Source organism: Callospermophilus lateralis, chromosome 6 (assembly GCF_048772815.1).
Source record: "Callospermophilus lateralis isolate mCalLat2 chromosome 6, mCalLat2.hap1, whole genome shotgun sequence".
Lineage (NCBI taxonomy): Eukaryota > Metazoa > Chordata > Mammalia > Rodentia > Sciuridae > Callospermophilus > Callospermophilus lateralis.
Genome location: NC_135310.1, coordinates 135,835,724 through 135,851,230, shown reverse-complemented (window position 1 = coordinate 135,851,230; position 15,507 = coordinate 135,835,724). Strand labels below are relative to the sequence as shown.

Sequence of the window (15,507 nt, the reverse complement as noted above, 5' to 3'; positions counted from 1 at the left end):
TCATCCCTGGGATGCAAGGATGGTTCAATATACGGAAATCAATAAATGTTATTCACCACATCAATAGACTTAAAGATAAGAACCGTATGATCATCTCGATAGACGCAGAAAAAGCATTCGACAAAGTACAACATCCCTTTATGTTCAAAACATTAGAAAAACTAGGGATAACAGGAAATTACCTACACATTGTAAAAACTATCTATGCTAAGCCTCAGGCTAGCATCATTCTCAATGGAGAAAAATTGAAGGCATTCCCTCTAAAATCTGGAACAAGACAGGGATACCCTCTATCACCACTTCTATTCAATATAATTCTCGAAACACTGGCCAGAGCAATTAGACAGACGAAAAAAATTAAGGGCATAAAAATTGGAAAAGAAGAACTTAAATTATCACTATTTGCGGATGACATGATTTTATACCTAGAAGACCCAAAAGGGTCTACAAAAAAACTACTAGAACTAATAAATGAATTCAGCAAAGTAGCAGGATATAAAATCAACACGCATAAATCAAAGGCATTCCTGTATATCAGCAACAAAACTTCTGAAATGGAAATGAGGAAAACCACTCCATTCACAATATCCTCAAAAAAAAAAATACTTGGGAATCAACCTAACAAAAGAGGTGAAAGATTTATACAATGAAAACTACAGAATCCTAAAGAGAGAAGTAGAAGAAGATCTTAGAAGATGGAAAAATATACCCTGTTCATGGATAGGCAGAACTAACATCATCAAAATGGCGATATTACCAAAAGTTCTATATAGGTTTAATGCAATGCCAATCAAAATCCCAAAGGCATTGCTTGTAGAAATAGATAAAGCAATCATGAAATTCATATGGAAAAATAAAAGACCCAGAATAGCAAAAGCAATTCTAAGCAGGAAGTGAGAATCAGGCGGTATAGCGATACCGGATTTCAAACTATATTACAGAGCAATAGTAACAAAGACAGCATGGTACTGGTACCAAATCAGGCGGGTGGACCAATGGTACAGAATAGAGGACACAGAGACCAATCCACAAAGTTACAACTATCTTATATTTGATAAAGCGGCTAAAAACATGCAATGGAGGAAGGATAGCATCTTCAACAAATGGTGTTGGGAAAACTGGAAATCCATATGCAACAAAATGAAACTGAACCCCCTCCTCTCACCATGCACAAAAGTTAAGTCAAAATGGATCAAAGACCTTGATATCAAATCAGAGACTCTGCGTCTGATAGAAGAAAAAGTTGGCTACAATCTACATATAGTGGGGTCGGGCTCCTATTTATTTCTTTAAAAAAAATTCTCTTGTTCTGCAAAGGATGGAATCCAGGGTCTCACACATGCCAGGCAAGTGCTGTGCCGCTGAGCTCCATCCCGGTGCCATCTTCTCTTTCTTTATGCTCCATTCAGTAGTCAGCATCTGTGCTGGCTCTTGCTTCCGAGCATCCAGAACCTGGCCTGCACTCCATGCCTTCATTGCTCTGGCCTCCCTGGTCAAGCTGTCATCTCTCCTGGTGGCTGGGAGACCCCAGTGGGCTCCTGCTTTCTCCACCTCTAGATTCCTATCTGTAGGAAAAGACCAGTGGAGGGTATACTTCCAATCCTTTGCTTTTAAAATGAAGCACTACCACTACAAAATATGGAATCTGGAATGATCCCTACAGGCACAGGGGAGAAAGCTTTGGCCACAGCCACAGGTGCTATTGGGAGGAAGTGGGAACTTCAAGGGGGAGGCTAGTTTGGAGCTTCCTGTTAAGGGCCTCTTTTCAGGGGACTGAGGAACCATGGTCTCTTAATTTCTCACTCTCTGCTTCCCAGCCACCATTAAGTGAGTCACTTGCCACCATGCACTGCCAGGGTGATATGTGGTTTCACCCCAGGTCCATGAACAATAAGGCAAACAACCATGGAGTGAAGCCTGCAACAGTCAGCCAGAATATACCTTTGTCTTTCTAAGCTTATTACCTCAGATATTTGTCACAGTAATGGAAGAAAATGCAAGAAGAAAGCAGGGGAGGGGACCATAGTGAAAAAGGTGTGACTTAGTGAAAAATTATGTGAAACACCCTAGAACAAAGTCAGGAACAGCACCTTGTCAGCTTCCCACATGGCTTCATCCTAGCCCTAGTCCCTCTTCCCTCCAGAAGTAACCAGCCCCAGGGCCCACATGCTCAAGGGCTAAGACAGACACCCCATGCACCACTTGGTATGTCTTCGTGCAGGTCTTGGTTTGCAGATTCCCTGCCCTGTGTGTCTTTTCCTTGGTCTCTTTGTTATAGTGGCAGGCCCTGGGACCCAAAGAGGTCCTCACATCTGGATTTTGCTATTTCATATTTAGAATATTGTACACACCTTCCTTTCTCTTTCTTCCATATCTCTTGCAAAATGGCAACTGGATGTAGAGACCTGTTCAGAGTGATCTGTGATGCTGAAAAAAGTTCTGAATTTTAAAGTAGATATTGGGACCTGAGGGAAATAGCATTAGAAACAAGATCACAATGTGAATATCCATCTATTGAAACTCACCAGGCTGTCACCTGTGATCAGAGTCACTTCACCTAGATTTCTGGTGGTTCCACAGCCACACAGAAGCATCTCAGAAAGAAACATGGAACAGTGACCCTTAGAAGATTCTGTCTTCTATTCAATAACTCCAAGATGTGAGTCAGGACAGGGTCAAGAAGTGAGGCAGCTTGGTGATTGAGCATCTTAACTACTTTTGTCTCAGGGGTGGGAAGATTACTGGAGAGTCACAGTCCATGTTGGTAAAGAGGCATCTGTCACTCATGTAAGAAAAAGGTTGGGCTCAGTGATTTCTGTTGCCTCAGAGTAAGTCTCCACAAACCTTTTGATATGACCACCATGTGGTCCTGCCTGAGGTTTTCATTCTATTAGCAGTGCTTTTGTTGACTTGGGGAGATCATGAATGAGCCACCTATTATCAGGAATGCCATTTCCCTTTCTCAGTTCCTTTCAGGGTCTAGATGAAAACAGCACTGACTTTATTTTATCAATGGCCATATTGCTGAAGGCCTTGAGTTTCAGTGAGAGGAGGTTTATACCGAGTAAAGTACGTGATATTTAGAGAGGAGGTGTTTCTCCCATCTTGATTATTAACAAGTGAACACTTCAGAACATTTGGAAGGAGGCAAGTACACCATAGGGGATCCATTACTGTGAGCCAGAACTGGAACCTTCCTAGGGAACAATGATGACTATGTTCTACTGATGACTTAGAAGACAGAAATTGGGCTTGTTCCACAACACTGATAGAGCTCTGTGTGTCTAAGTGTGTCACCTATCATGGAGGGACAGGTATCAGCCTATTTAAGCTTAGTCCTGATGAAGGAGTTGTTTGTTTCAAGTACCTGTGTTCACCTGCTGTGTATCACAATGACCAAAATGCCCCACAATAACAATTTACAGGAAGAAAACTTTATTTAGGCTCATGGGTTCACAGGTCTCAGTCCATGGTTGTCCCAACTCTAATGCTCTTGGCCTAAGAGTGAGGCAGAAGATTATACAGCAGGGTATACAAGAGGAGATCTGTTCAGCTCATGGCAAGTGGGATTCAGAGAGAGAGAAAGGAGCTTGGCAGACAAAATATAATCCCCAAGGGCATGTCCCTAGTGACCTACCTCCTCCAGCCATGCCCCACCTGGGTATGGTTACCACCCAGTACAGTAGTCTTCAAATCCATCAAATGGATTAGTTCATTGATTAGGGTCATGCTTCTTGTATTGTAATCATTTCAGCTCTGAACACTGCAACCTTGTTCAGAGGACAGCAACAGGCTGGGAAAGGAGCACATGGGCTTCTGGTACACGCTCACCTGGTCTTGTGAGTAGTAGGTGGCCATAGTGGCCAGGGATAGTACTTCCTTTTGGCACAATTCACAGATAAAATTGCTTCAGGGTTTCAGGCAGCTGAGGATGTGATGGTACTGAAGTTGAGTGGAGGTTTGCAAGACCTATCAATGGGCAAGACCGCAGCCCATCAAACACTGGTTCAGTTCAAATTCATTTTCAATCTTCTGATCACATCATGTGGAAGTTTTAAGGTAGTCCTGCGAGTGCTGAACCACTAACATGTGTGTATCTTTTTTGGGGGAAAAAGGAGAAAACTGGCCTTGCCCAGAGCCACCAGAGCCCATGACTGTGCAGAATGTATCATTAGACTTTGTCTTCATTGGCTAGGATTCTCTTCTCACTGACCAGCATCTGAGGGCTGTGGCTGGGTGTCATCCATGGGGCATGAGTCTCTGCAGCTACTCAAAGCTTAAGTCCAATGGAGTCACATCAGCCTTTGAAAACCCTTAAGGAACCTGGCGAGCAAGGTCCTGCATACCTAACCCTGAGCAACTGACCAATGTTGCTCAGCTTATGACAAAAGACACGTGTTCAAACTCAGGTGATGGTACATTTTGAAATACTTGCTTTCTTTCAATTTAGCCCACGCAACATTAAATCCACCCTTGTAAAGCAACCCTTTCTCTCTCTTCAGGATATGCATCCTGTGTACAGCCTCAGAGGTCTTAGCCATCACCACCATCTAGTTTGATGACAAATTCACTGATTTTTAAACAGTGTGGTTTGACCTCTGGTAAGGAGATGCACTTCCTAGTTTGGGGACCTGGAAGAGGCTCTTAGCTTTATCACATTACCTGCTTTTACTCTTCTCTGCCTTAAGAGTTGCTTTTGAATTACTTTTATGCATAGGTGTTTTTTGTAAATTTTAGGTTTGAAAATGTATGGTTTGCAATTTTTAGGAAAAAGATTAAAAAGTTCTGGCTTAGTCAGTTCAATTGTTTTTGAGATTGCTATTAGTTTTAACATTCCCTGATAATCTATACCCATTTTCTTTCCTGCATAATAACATATATCGTGCCTGATAACCTTTCATACCATCTCTGAGATCTGTTGTAATCCCACAATCCCAGGCCCAGGGCTGGGAATATCAGTAGATTTCATGAATGTCTATCAAATCAGTAAGTGAACTCTGGGCTAACTGCTGCCAGTGTGCAAGAAATGGAGGGGACAGAGAAAGATTTTCACGTGTTGTAATAGGTCATCAGTGACATTTCACTAACCATGTTGTATCCTACACTGAGCCTTGCATCTTAGCAAACTTTCTTTTTCTTAAAAACAAACAAGCAAACAAATTGTCAAGGGGGTTTTCAGTGCTGGTGGTCATGATGACGAGAGACAAAAATGCTTTTTATGCCACAGGGTAGTGAGCATGGCCAGATGACTCCATTAGCTCCTCCTCTGATTTCCCAATGCCATCCTTTTCAAGTCTGTTCAGGCTTTTGCCACCTGTTCTGCACCCTTTCCATCAGTAAACCTGCTCTTGCAATCTCGCCTGTTCAGGCCAATGCCTCAGCAACTCGCCCTCCACTGTTGGCACTCTGTGAGGTACTGTGCCAGAAGGTATTTGTTCCGTGCTGTAACTCAGTTCTGGTCACATGTTGAAATTAAAATGCCATATCACCATTGCTCAAAGAAGAGGACCATTGTCTTAGGAGCCTTTTGGTTAGACAGACATCTTTAATGATGCAGCACATCCTGCAAATGCTGTTGTGGAGAGTGGACTGTTGATGAAAATCTATTAACAGGCAGTGGAGACTTGAGGACCATAAAGTCCCATACTGATTCAGTCTCTTGTTTTCTACTGGTGTGTTTCCTCTTTTCTAGAAAGATGCACACAGAAGCATGGTTGATTGTTCTCATCAACTGGGATTCACATGTCCCCAGTAACTGCATTTCATGGCACTGAACAGGCTTGCCTCTTCTCCACAGTGTTGAAATCATGGCAGAGGCCCCACACAGGGGGCCAAGAGACTGGGGAGGGATCCATGTGGTATCTGGTATCTGTAATCTTTTGTAGCACTTATGTTCTTCCTTCAGAGATAGTAATAGCCAGCATTTGTGTCTCATTTAATCTATCTGGCCTCTTCATGTTGTGTGTGTCTGTCTGGATTGAAACGGAACTTTGTATTCTAGAACCTCTTATCTCTGAGGCCCTACCTGTGTTTCACAGTTCAGGGCATGTATCATCTGCTTCATTTTCTATGCAAATTATACGCCCAGTCTGGCACTCAGTAAGCAGCTTCTGTACCCCGCACAATAAATCAGTTGTGTTGTAACCAAGAAAATGCATGGAGTAATATTGCTTTGTTTCCTTTAACATATATATATATATATATATATATATATATATATATATATATATATATATATAATATGTATTATATAAATATATATATATGAAATCTTTTTTCCAAAATTAAAAATTGCCAGAAACTATTTACCCTATCGTTGAATTAGTAAATTTTTTTTGGATTTGATTTTATGAAACATAACAGAACCAAACATCTCCTATTAATTGTAACTCTTGATTTTAAGGTACATCATATTTAGAACTTTAAATGTGAAAAACTTTGTCTTGCAAAGATGGACATATTTCTTTTGAGTAGCTTGCCTTTTTTTCATATGGTTCTCTTGGGAAGTAAAAAAGCATTGTTCTAAACACAAATAATTGAGCTTTGCAATATGAGATTAGAAGAAACTAAATTTACATTGGTAATATGAGAACTTCTAGGGGAATTTTGTTGTTTAATTAGGTAAATAATAACACATTGTATTTGATAACTTAAGATTATTTTTTTACTTGTCATTACTCATTTGAGAAAAAAATACATACTAAGCTTAATTTTTTTGAGAGAGAGAGAGAGAGAGAGAGAGAGATAATTTTAATACATATATATATATATATATATATATATATATATATATATATATATATTTTTTTTTTTTTTTAGTTTTCGACAGACACAACATCTTTATGTGTATGCGGTGCTGTGGATCCAACCCAGGCCGCATGCATGCCAGGGGAGCACACTACCAGTTGAGCCACTTCTCCATTCCCTTCATTTAATTTTATCAAAACCAGGATCCATTTGTATTAAAATAAAACTACTATGAAAAAATTCAAGATATACATTCCAAAGTCAAAGTACCTTATGAATTGTTCCCTTTATTTAATCCTTTTAACAGTTAGTTGAATGTTCTGTAAAGCAAAAAAAAAAAAAAAAAAAATCCAAAAGAAACAAAATAACAACAAAAATGTACAATATTAGGAAGGTGGCCCATGGTTGTAATCCCAGTAGCTAGGGAGGTTGTTACAGGAGAATGCTGAGTTCAAGTCCAGCCTTAGCAGCAGGGAGGCACTAAGCAACTCAGTGAGAACTTGTCTCTGAATAAAATACAAAATCGGGCTGGGATGTGGCTCAGAAGGTGAGTACCCCTGAGTTAAATCTCCAGTACAAAAAAATAAATCATTTTTTGCTAACTTGTATTTTTATACATTAAGACTTCACTTTAAGTAAAGGAGCTTTGATTTGTTTTTAGGAAGTTTGTGAATGTAGCATGGGTGTGTGCATGTGAAGTAGCGAAAACTCTTTCTTAAATTTCTTTCTTCCAGATTAAAAGTAACTTCAGCAAAAGTGCATTAAAATCATATCTAAAGTGTGTGAATTATAGAATTCTTATTTATAACCTTTTTTAAGAGTAAAGTATTTAAATATTTGACCAAAATCACACTTAGAAGACATCTTTTTTGATTTGCAATCTTGTGCTTTTCTGGAATATCTAAACAATCTTCCAAATCGGATATTCAATTGTACAAATACTACTTAAGTATTTAAGCATGTATTAATGAGACAGGGCACCTATAGTCTGATGTTTTGGCTCTAAGTTACTGAGGGTGCAGGAGCAATCCAACCCAGTTGTAACCAAGCTGTGTGGTTGAGTGTAATGATAATGTACAGGTTTTTATGGCATCAAAGTGTGGGCCACCCACCCTGTGTGGAATTCAGGTGGAGAAGAAAGTAGATGCAGAAATGGAGAAGGTTTCCCAGAGAGGTATTGTTTCAGTCCAGCATTCCTGTTTGAGAGACTTCAACTGGGTGAAGAAGGGCTATATGTAGCATGTGGAATGGGGCCCCTCCCTAGATTTCTATAGTTCCCAGCTCTGTTAAGATGTTGTGTACAGTATCTGTAAGATCATAGTGAGGAATGAGTTTCAGATGCATGTAGAGAGAGGATCATAGTCTAAGGTTATTTTTTTTTTAATTTTATACATTCTATTCTAGAGACCTTTACCAGTTTTTGAAGAATTTCAAGTAAAAGTATTATGAGTTTTGTGACCATGGATTTGAGATGTGTCACTGGGGGAAGGGAAGGCAAGTAACAATGTTGGTGGCAAGAAGGTTTTATATATATATATATATATATATAGTTGTTGTTTTGTTTTGTTTTGGTTGTAGTTGGACACAATACCTTTATTTAATTTTTATGTGGTGCTGAGGATTGAACCCAGCACCCTGCATGTGCTAGGTGAGCGCTCTACTACTGAGCCACAACCACAGCTCCATCACATATTTCCTTCTAATTCTACTCAACATTAAAGAGTGTTGCCATCCAAGTTGAGCAGAACCATTTTGCTGTAGAAAATGTGGAAAATTAAAGTTCTCAAATATTTTTGCTTACTTATTTTTTGTGGCTGTGATTCACCATATTTCTTATTTTTATTTTATTTTATTATCCAGTGGAAGAAGACAGAGAATAAAGTTAACAATCAGGAAAAGAATCTATATCCACAGCCAGTGATCAGCCTTTGCACTCTCTGGAGAGACAAATAAATGGGAACCAAGAGAAAGGGGACCATACTGAATGGAAAAAGAACAAAATGGGAAAAGAGAAGGAAAAAAGAGAAAAAGAAAGCCAAGAAGGGAATGCTGAAGGGATTGGAAAACATGTTCAGGTAAGTTGTTACCACCATAAACTGGAGCATCCTTAAATATACAGTCATGCACTCAACAACAGGGATACCTCTGAGAAAAGCATCTTAAGTGGTTTCATCATTGTGCACACATCTTGGAACTTACATGGCATAGCCTACTGCATGCTCATCTATGTGGTACATGCTATTATATTTGTGGTCTTTGGTTTACCAAAATGTTAGTTGGCATATGACTGTATATTACGGTGACATTTAAATAAAAAACAAGAGAAGCACCAGTTTGAAAAAAGTATCTTTGAAGACAACAAAAATTCTTTTATCATTTCCAGCCTTAGCTACTGCACTTTTACTTTTTTCAGAATTTTGCTTTATTGATTTCAGCAGCTTTCAATATGATATCTTGCCAACAGTGTAGATAAGCCTGGGGAGGAAGGAGGGAGTCTTTTTTGTCTTCACTGTGTACAACAGGAAAAGGCCCATGGAAACAAAGGGCTATTAAAGTCCTGTTTGTTCTTTTCTTGTTTGGCACCAGTGGTTCATTATCTAGATTTAACCCAGAGTTCAAGTTGTGGTAGCATTTAAAGGTCCATTAATTACAAGTCGAATAAAAATGTTACACATAGAGCTTTAATTAAGCTGTGTTGATTAATTTAATACTTATTAATTTAAGTCTGCAAAAATTGATTAAATGTAATCTCTGCCTAATTCTTGACAGTTGTTTTTGTGTCCCTACATTATACTCTAGGATTACATCATATCATTTTTTACAAATCATTGCTATACAATAAAAGTCACAAGTTGTTCAGAAGTTTCACTGAATTTCCCCCTTAAATGTTCATCTAAGGTGATTTATAATATTCAGATATTTAAAGTTAAATATAAAAATTTCCTGATTGTTCCATAAATTAAAGCCCTAGACATATCAAGATGATAGTTTAAAATTGAAATCATGTAGCACAGCCTCTTAAGTTTTCAAAAAGGAGTTACCCTATGTAATTAATCCCTTTCTTTTAACTTGTTGTTAATTGCAGAATGTGAACAAGTGATTTATTTTCATGGACTTAGGATACTCATGTTGACCTCAATAACTCAGGGTGTTACAGGTCTGTCAGATCTGGAAAGTGAGGAATCAGGACTCAGCCAGAAGGTCACACAAAAAAGCAGATGTGTTCTGTAAATGTGTTAAGACAAGTGCATGCAAGAAGCAAGGTATAGATTCATATTAACCTAATATTTGGCCTGCTCAGAGTATTATCTTTGGTTTAAAATAGGACTCATTTCTCCAATCATTCAGAGCAGTGAGATATTCATCACTTTTATTAGAGTTTTTCTTATTTTTATACTGCTCCTTCTAAATCCATCTTCAGTCAAATCATCATTCTTCATTACATTCCATGTACAAAAATATTTATGGAACAAAATAGCTCTTACTGCTCCTGTGTTAGCCAAGGGGCTTTTCTTTCCATATATACAATCTGATGCCTCAGAACCTGGCACAACACAAAGCAAAGACACTGGCTGCTGTCCATAAATTAAAATTTAAGGAAGTTGTGCTAGTGTCAACTTTAGAGAATAATGGGTAGAAGAAAACCTCCTGCAAGACTGCAGCATAGTCACATTTTTAAGGCTCTCCTGAAGGCATATTGAAAACTAAAGGCTTGCTAGTTTTCATTCATCAACCAACATTTATCTGATGGATAAAAGGGTTCTGGACTTGGAGATGTAATGGATAAACAAATTTCTAGTCTTTTGAGATTACCTTCATTATAAATCATCTTTGTCTGCAATTTGAACTTCAATGGTCTACTTACAATTTGGGGTCAGCGAAGTAGACTTTGGACAAAATGTATATTGTTTTAAAGGAACCATGACCACTTCATGATCCTCCTTTTCTTAAATGGCTTGCAGAATATTATATGAAGTTTTCTCCACATCTAAATCCATAGATTTTACGAATAATATGTATGGAGAGCCAGCCATGTAGTAAAAAATTTTGAACTATTTATAATTTCAAAAACTTGCTTACTCTTGAAAATCAAATTATATATTCTGGGGCAGGGGTTGAAGTTTCTTTCATTTTATTTTCCTTTATTTTTTTTAAAAAAATTAGGCTAATATTCTTCTAGTACTTAAGAATCGCTGGTAAGGAAATTATAGATACCTAAACTTCTCTGGATACCTGGAATCATTGGTTTGCTAAAGTCAGCCCTCATTTATTTATTGATGGGATTAGTTTTTATAAATTGTGCAAATCATTGTTAAATACTACCATTATTAAAAGTTAAGTAGATCATATAAAAATCAGGAATAATTAATACTCAAAATTCATCCCTTCCTAATTACTTTTACCATACTATGATCCAAGGTTCTGAGATGTTGTATACCTGCTTAAATTTTGGAATTAATATATGTTAATTAACATACACATTTCCAAAATATTGACTTCAAGAATTTGTAATGAATGGCATCAAATATGTAGATAAATTTGGGGAGAACTAATATCTTCATTATATTCAATCTTCTAACCTGTGAGCATTGGATTTTGCCACGAGCCATGAGACCATTCCAGCAGAAGCAGCACAGCACCTGGCACGATGGACATGAAAGGACAGTGGTAGCCAGGAGAAGGAAGTGCTGGAAAACGAGGATTCATAGTTCCATGGGCATCTGGACAGGGGACTTCCAATGGGAAAATGAATAAGGGGCCAGTTGACACTGGGCTGCTTAGGTGTGGGGTCACAATGAACACGGAAGTACTCACATGAATCTGAGAAGGGGCACTGAAGGAAAGCTCAGAAAATTCTCTGAACCTTGTGGCCACTGAGGGTTGGTGGAGCTGATGAGGATAGGAACACTGATCTCCTTGGAGTGGCAGTTGTGGGATGCATGAAATGACTTCTTTGCCGTGGTGAGGGAAGTGAAGGAGTGGGAAATTTTGGTGTTCTTTTTGGTGTCGGGAGTGTTTTGGGGGCAGTGCTGCTCTGGGCTGCTGCTGAGGTACAAGCATCAACTCCTAGCTTGGGGGGCTTATCCCATTCTGTCAGCTGCTTAGCATCCAAGTTAAACTCAATGTAGAAAATTAGAAATATTTTTATTTATTATGCCTGAAAAACCAGCCTCTACCTCAGAGCAAAGCCTGTCCCAAGGAAGGGAAATGACCTTTGTCTTTGGAAAAACCCACAGAGTGCTCCTAGGCACATTCCCACCCTGCTAAGTTGTTTATCTACAGAAGAGATCTGCTGCGCCAGGTGTCCCTGACTCAGTCAGGCTAGGTGGGGACCCATAGCAGCCCCCTAGCAGCCACCAATCAGCATGAGACAGGGAAATACCTGGGATGCCAGATGACCCTCCCAGTAGTTTATGATGTTGGGAAACCATGTAGTTCAGCATGTACACCCCTCTTGGCTTAAACCAATCAGTTCAAACAAATACCCACTTTGTACTGACCAATCACCCCTAGACAACTTGTTCCCGCCAGTAAATGTGCTAATCATGTTTTAGAGTTGTTATTTGATTTTCTCGTGGTGTGTGATCATTTGCTAAAAGAGGCTATGATGTATGTGAAGTCCCTGCTCTCTCCAAAAAAATGTATAAAAATGCTGCAAACCCTGGGTTTGGCACCTCTCAGCGCCACCAGTTGCTGTGTGTGCGCGCTTGCGGAGGACCGAGCTAGCTCGCAATAAACACCTCTTTGCTGCTTACATTGATCTTGGGTCTCTGGTGGTCTTTGGGGGTCCTGAATTCGAGCATAACATGCCAACATTCCTTCAGCACAGCTTACAATCACTCTTTGGATCACAGTCAAAACATTATCCTTAACAAATGGAAGGCGGTCATTACCTGCTGCTTTTTTGTCTTCCACTTCAAAGTCTTATAGTGCTTTGTACTGAGGTGGGGGCTGAGGCAGTGATTTAATAATCTGCACTAAGTTTGTTGCAAAAAAGCTATGAATCCCATTGACTTACCCTGGGGAACCAGTTTTCAACAACATGTCATCAAAAAATGATGATGTCACATTTGCTGAATTTAAAGTCTCTAGGCTCCTTTTATTCATAGTTTCGTAATGCGTTAGGACAAGGTAACAGGTATACCCCTCACTGGGGCCTCCAGCCTTGCACCCAAGGCTGCCACCCACACTGGGTCTCTACAGATCTTTTGCACTACAATTAGCCATAGTGCTGCCCTAAATTCTTAATGCATTTTTCAATTGGTTCCACTGCCCCCACTGGCTAGCCTGTGATTGATGCCATCCAGAAGCCTGATCAGCAGGATGTTTCCTAGAAGCTCATCACAGGAGCCAACAAGAGTCCTCCACTTGGAAAAACTGAGAGAACTTATGATCCCAGCAAACATGCTTTGCCAAACCTGTGCTGACAAGGCAAGACTTTTCCAGAAGCACTGAGGACACTCCAAAGATCCAAGGAGACAGATTCATCCATTTTGATGTACTTTAATGAGAAAAGGCTTTAGAAATGTTCATAGTTGTTTGCAGCTCTTTTAATGATTTATGTAACATCCATGTTATAATTTTCTCTTGCATCTTGGCTCCTCTTCCTTGTTCTTGGTCACATAGTGGTGGCCATGGCCAATGCATATTCTCCCCCAGCCTTGCCTTCTGATCCCTTTTTCTCTGAAGAAGGCACAGTGGCTTCTGGATACTCATCTCTGCTGCCCCCCTCTATGAGCAGACATATTACACAAGTGTCACTGCCTCCCACTTGCCCAACCATAAATGTTATTGTTTAAATCAATTGAATGATCTGTGGGGTAAAAACCAATACATGAGAGATGGGATAGTACAAACTTCTATCCTGGCTTGAATATTTTGTGTCTGTGTGACTTTGGAAAAAGGACCTAACTTCTCTGCTTTCTTTTTCTCTGGTGGTAGTAATAGTCCCTGTGGTAGGGAACCACAGGCACTACAGACAAAGCTCCAATGCAGTGAGTGTTAGGATACACACTCCAGACATGGCAGCACTTGTTGCCCTGGGTGTAATAATCTATGAAACAAGAGCAGTAACAACAGTGACTTGTGGTGATGGGAAGCTGCCAGTGCAGAGGTAGCAAGGACCTTCACTCTTTCTGTGAAGCAGCTAAAGGACAGACACCAAGGTAGATGGGGCCTGGATGCTTGACACTGGTGACATATTCACAACTCTCCCCCTTTTCTTGCAGAATGTGCCCCAGGACCTGTCTATCTAGAGCTTTGGGCTTGAGAAGTACCTCTTGTTTCAGACCTTGCAGGAGATTCTGGCTAACACGGTGGAGAAGTTGAAAGGAGCAAGTACAATTTAGGATGGAGTATTTTAATGTGCTCAAGTGCTATGAGATGGTGTCTCTTACAGGTATTGAAAATCTGTTTGCAGAGATAAGTCAATGGATTTCACTTGTGACTCCTTTGGGGTTGACCTTCTGCTTTACCTAGCTACCCTATCAGATCTTTAACTTAAAAACAGAAATGCAATTGGAATGTGATCTGTGTGCCTGCCTCTTGTGCTCATGGAAGCATCCTTTCTTGGACATCTGTGTGTCTCCCTGTGTCTTCAGAGGTCTGACTGTTCCTGTTTTGACCAATTGTTTTGTGCATGGCTCTTTCTTATTGATCATTATTTATTGTCATAACTTTAACTGTGTGGCTTTATGTTCTAAGCTGTTCTTTGTCAAGTAAAATTTCATGGCACTGTTACATACTTTAGGTAATGAAAGCACCGTGATATGGCTTTAGTGAATTGTAAATTTGCAAATACCTAATCATTTTCTCTTGAAAATTAAGACTTTTATTTCTGTCTACAAATTTATATACTATCCTTCAAAAATTTATATGATAATTTTAATTATTTTCCATGTGACAAGCTCTTACTTAGTGGGTAGTACCCATTTTTAACCAATGCATCCAGTTTAAGGATAAGCAGAATGAATAATGGTCATCTTTTTGGGTCTTCTCTATAATTTTTAGGGGCATTATAAGTGCTACACTGTTGTGTAATTTAATAAACTTGAGTATTTCCAGGAATAGAATCAAAATTTTTCTTTTTCATTAATGATCTCTGTATAACTTTTATGGTTGAATTGTTATCCTAGTTGGGATGAGTAAATAGATTAGTAATACATGGTTCCAAATAAAATGAATGGTTATTTATATTGTAACATATAGTTTTGCGCCATCCACAAGGAAATACTATATCTCTATAGTTTAAAAAATTTAGTGTCACAGCTTAGAACTTTATTCAGGCTGTGTATGAATTTCAAATTAAATTTGTACATACATAATTTTGTGAAATTCTCCTCTAGGGAAGAGATGCATTTCATGCAGTTAGACCTTACTTTCAGCTGCTAGTGTTTTTTAGGTAGAAAACACTGCCAAATAATTCAAGGGAAAAGTGTATAAAATTTTAGGGGGGAGAAAGATTATTATTTAAGAAGCAGTTTTGTTGATACCTAGGAGTGATATTCAAATATTTTTCAACTGCCTTAGCATAAGTACCAGTCAATCAGTAAAGGCATAGAGGTGCAAGTTGTGGTGGTCTGAGTTATTTGTGAGGCTCCTGGAGGACCCCTGGTGTGACCCAGTGATGTTTACAAAAAGGGAGAGTTTTTTCCCACTGTAACCATAATTTTAGTCATGAGAGTGTTTACTGGTTGTATTTGATCCATGGATTTTGCTGGGACTCATAGGAATCATCTTCCGGACTTCCTGGATGCCCAT

The 15,507-nt window shown here is 39.1% G+C and overlaps 1 pseudogene; it reads right to left on the bottom strand.

Moving 5' to 3' along the window:
- Positions 1–11,322: 11,322 nt before the first annotated feature.
- LOC143402173 (E3 ubiquitin-protein ligase SH3RF1 pseudogene) lies at positions 11,323–15,507 on the bottom strand (annotated as a pseudogene).